This window comes from Bubalus bubalis, chromosome 19 (assembly GCF_019923935.1).
Source record: "Bubalus bubalis isolate 160015118507 breed Murrah chromosome 19, NDDB_SH_1, whole genome shotgun sequence".
NCBI classification, from domain to species: Eukaryota; Metazoa; Chordata; class Mammalia; order Artiodactyla; family Bovidae; genus Bubalus; species Bubalus bubalis.
In genome coordinates this window covers 16,906,284-16,911,090 of record NC_059175.1, presented here as the reverse complement: position 1 = coordinate 16,911,090, position 4,807 = coordinate 16,906,284, and the positions used below count along the sequence as shown (strand labels likewise).

Below are 4,807 nucleotides of genomic sequence, written 5' to 3'. Positions count from 1 at the left end.
ACATTAACCATCACATAGTAAGCTCCCCCCAAATATTACTTGTTCTCAAGCCTGTTATATTAAATAATATATGTAAAACTGCTTTAAGAACTAAAAAGTGCTATGCAAATATGAGTTAATACTACAAATCTGTGTGCAAAATATTTTAATATTTTTCTCAAGTTATTTGCATTTAAATACATAAACCTTTTTATCGGGGCTTTATTCTATATTTTAGCTGTAATCCCTTTTTTCCATTTTATTTCAAGTTTTATCAAAAAAAGAGCAACCAAAATAGAATGAGTAAAAGAGTAGAAACAATAGCTAATTTCACTAAAGCAGAGTCAGGGTAGGATCTACTTGAAAAAAATAGAATGCAAAGAAAGCTCCTACAGATTACACTATTGAAAAATCCTGGGAGAGCCAGAGCTGCTGTTCCTTCAGAGAATGTGAGTGATGTTGAAAGATTAATAACGTTTGGATAACATTAATTACAGTGATGTTATAAACTCCAGTATTCCAGTTGCCATAACAACCCGCTATATGTTGGTTTTCTAATGACATTTCGAACAAGCTCCGAAGTGAACTGCATCACCTCAGAACTTTGATTGCTGTCACTCAGTCAGTTTCAAATTGCATTGTTTTGTTCTTAAAGAATCAGAATATGTCAGTCTTCAAAAATATACTCAAAATTATGGAGAGGAAATGATACACATTCCTATACCATTATAGAGTACTCAGGAAGAAGTAACACATTTTGTTTTTTAATACAAAATTAACAGATTTCTTCATAGGGGATTAAAAAAATCACAGAAGGAAAGGGGAGAGTGTCCTTCAGACTCTCAGGAGATGTCGTTCCCTCAGGGAATTACTTCACAATAAAACTCTTCCTCTCCGTTCTCTCTTTTCCTTTTACCTCCCTTCTTCTTCCTTCTGATGAAGTTTTAGAACTGGTGATGCTGATCAAGGTGGATGCTACATCCTGAAGTAAGAGAGCTGTGGTTATCGCCTTCACGTGGATTTCTGATCTCTCTTCCCTCTACTGACCAAACCATGCCTTTCTTTGCAGGCACTGCCCAGGGTTTATAATGAAAGAAAGATTACTTGCCACAGGCATATATTATATTGAGTTTTAATATTCCCAAGAGAGTATGTTAACCACATATTGTGTCACTGACAAGAAGGAAAGCTTCATTGTAACAGATGTGTTTCTAAGATCTTGCTCAGTCCATAGCCTACTCTGTTCCAGCTGTGTGTGGGCACCCCTCCCCACCAGCCCCTCCCCATCCCCTACCCACAAATAAGAATCATTGATTACATCAGAGGTGAGTACCAGAACCAACTCGTCCATAAACAAGTGGGCTGGAGAATTAGCCTCCTCTCTCCCTCTCTCTTTCCCTCTCTCTCATTCTCTCTCTCTCACTCATTTAGCCCTCTCTTCCTCTCTACAAGTTGAGCTCAGTTTCAAACTGACCATTTGCTATAGTGTTTACAGCAGAAACGTGGGGTTTGGAGGCAGAACCCTGTGCTGCAGACCCTGAAGCGGGGGAATGTGCCCCCACTGTCCTCCCATTCCCACACACTCCCTCTGTGTGAGCTAAGTCACTCCAGTCGTGTCTGACTCTCTGCCGCCCTGTGGACTGTAGCCCGCCAGGCTCCTCTGTCCACGGGATTCTCCAGACAAGGATACTGGAGTGGGTTGCCATGCCCTCCTCCTGGGGTTCTTCCTGACCGAGGGATCAAACCCACATCTCTTAAGTCTCCTGCATTGGCAGGCGGGTTCTTTACCACTAGCATCACCTGGGAAGCCCAGGCATTTCAGTACTCTGCATTTCAGGCAGTGGAGGTGGCATCGTTCCATGTAAAGCGCACCAGAATGCTCTGTAAATGCTCATCTCAGTGTAATGCCTCTTATGTAAGCCCAGGTCTGCCCCTGGCCAGGTGTACCACTGGTACACTTTCAACACTCTCTCCCCTCCTTTTTCCTCTATTCTTAGAACTCCCTTTACCCCACCTGAATATCCAAGGGTTTCCATCCTGCCCTCCCCTAAGCTCCCACTGTAGCTGACTCCTCAGAGCCTTCCTAGGGACCAGCAAAGGGAGTTAATCAATCTAACCCAGGCTTCTGCTGTGGCAGGTCCACTACAGGACAAGAGTCATGGTTCAGAAAGCAGGTGGCAGGGAAAGACGTGATGGAAATAATGATATCAACTGGAATTAACAAAGGTCACACTCATTCAACTCATTCCTCATCCAAGATGAAGCAGGTATGCTGACCCTCCTCTCCTGTAAGTCTTTTCTGGGTATTCCTTTTAACCTGATTTCACTGGAACATATGTGAACAGGTAGTAAGAGCAGACCATGCCTGAGTTACTTAATTGCCATCCTGCTCACCCTAGTTTCTGCCTGTAGACACTGGCCGTGTGAGTTTTATCTGTGAACTCCCTTGCCGTTTGTGTGTGTGTGTGTGTGTGTGTGTGTGTGTGTGTGTGTGTGTTTATTTCTACTGAATTTTATTACAACAAAACAGGTCAACAAAACTTTTAATTTGAAAATATTCTAGTCCAGCCCAGTTCTGCCAGTTAGGGGTCCCTGACAGGAGATAAGATGGAGGGAGGTAGATAAGGAGGTGGGGAATTCATGCCTCTGGCTCCTTCTCTGCAGGGAGGCCTTGCAGTCACCTCTGTGATTCTCGCCTTCCAGGTTCCAGTCACTGGTCCCTTCGGAGCTCAGGAGCTTTAACTGAATCCAGTGGTACTGCACTGTCCCTTGCTGTGTGTGTTAGTCATTCAGTCGCGTCCAACTCTGCCACCCACGGACTGTAGCCCACCTGGCCCCTCTGTCCATGGAATTCTCCAGGCAAGAATACTGGAAAGGGTGGCCATTCACTTCTCCAGGGAATCTTCCCAACCCAGGTATCAAACCTGTGTCTCCTGCATTGCAGGCAGATGAGCCACCTGGGAAGCCCACACCTTGGCAAATAGTCACATTGGTCTAATGTAAGCTGTCTGTGTGTTTTCTGCTGGGATCCTAAGTGATGTGGTCCCTCCTGTCTCTTCTTCTTGCCTAGAATGGCCTTGAACCTGATCCTACCTTCCCCACCCCAAGGACAGTTTACCCTAAACTACACTCACATAACCCCAAGATTCACCTCCATGTCCAACCGAAAGAGAGAAGTGGTAGGAATAAGACTGACCAGGGACTGGGGCTCAGCCTGGCCACTGATGACCCTGCAGCTTCTAGGAACATGAGCTCAGATTAGAGGAGGCTGCTCTGAACCAGGTCAGCAGGTGCTCAATCAGAGGTACCGTAGACTGGGCTCAGAAAATCTAATGGTGCATCCCAGGGGCAGGTCAAGAGTCAAGACTAGACAGGAACAATGTTGAGAAGAGTGTGAGGAAGGTCACAGGTCCTTGAAGAGGTCTGAGGGAGCACAGGCTGGGTGGTTGTCTGGAGGCACTGGGTTGACAGGAGATGAGAGGGGTGCAGCAGGGGGATTAAATAAGAACCAAAGTAATGGTCGAATAGGACAACCCCTACAGATAGGAACTCAAATCGTAGACAACCAGAGTTGCAAGGGGGGTTAGAAATCATATATTTAAATCACTTTCTTTTAGAACTTCCCTGGTGGTTCAGTGGTTAAGAATCTGCCTGCCAATGCAGGGAACATGGATTTGATCCCAGGTCCAGGAACATCCCACATGCCATGGAGCAAGTAAGCCTGGGTACCACAACCACTGAAGCCTGAGCGCCCTAGAGCCTGTGCTCTACAACAAGAGAAGCCACGAGGTGAGAAGCCTGCTCATCGCATCTCTAGAGTGTCCCCACTTGCCACAACTAGAGAAAGCCCACACAGCGACGAAGATCCAGCACATCCAAAAATAAACAAATAATTTTTTTAAATCACTTTACTTTAGATGAACACTATTAGCCTATAGACCCAGAGTGGTAAGAGAACAACAAGGACAGACACTCAGAACTTCTTACTTCTAAACCAGTAATTCACCCATGAAATCCATGCCTCCGACATGTTGATACTACACTTTTTAATCAGGGATGAAAACAAGATGCTATGACCTTGATATCTGACTTCAAGTACATTTTGAACTTGTCACCCAGGAAAAAAATTAGACACAGTAGAAATAATCCATGCAGAATCAAACATAGAATATCTAAAACTATATATGTTAAATTTGATAATGACAAAAAATACTAAAGAAATCTCATTATATTGGTGGTTCTCAAAAGTACAAGAATTGACCCAGTTAAAATTACACTTTGTAGAAATAACACAAAATAAAATTGACAAAGACAACACACAGCAAAATTTGTTATTGACTTTAAACGTTGACTATAGAATCAAATCTTCTTGTCAAAATATTATACCTGCAAAACCTGACCCAGGAAAATTAGACTTGGTAGAAAATTATCACAAAAGAAAATTCAAAATTGCCAAAGCTCACGTTTGAAAGTTTTAATATGGACACAAAAATGTGATAATTGAATCAAATTAAAATTATTGCAGTAAAAAAATTATTTAACTTAACAGTACAAAACTTTATCAAAGAACTGAATTAATTTAAAAGAGCTGTCTCCAGAAAATAAGTTCTTGATGATATTCACAGCAATGTAGGAATAATTCTAATGAAAATGTTTGTATTCATTCAATAAAAATGTCCTCAGGGTCAAAACAGCTGAGAAATATCTGTGGGATTTCTCAGACAGCCTCTGCTCCTGGGAACTCCAGCTTGAAAACTTTATAGTCTTTGAGGAGATTCAGAATCTCCTTCTAGAGTCCCAACATTTTTCCCCACATCAAAATGACATA

The 4,807-nt window shown here is 42.8% G+C and overlaps 1 long non-coding RNA gene across 1 annotated transcript; it reads left to right on the top strand.

Moving 5' to 3' along the window:
• Positions 1–1,780: 1,780 nt before the first annotated feature.
• Positions 1,781–2,865, top strand: LOC123330531. Its single transcript, XR_006546522.1, has 3 exons — positions 1,781–1,894; positions 2,117–2,246; positions 2,683–2,865. It is a non-coding gene; the product is annotated as an uncharacterized LOC123330531 (long non-coding RNA).
• Positions 2,866–4,807: the final 1,942 nt, after the last annotated feature.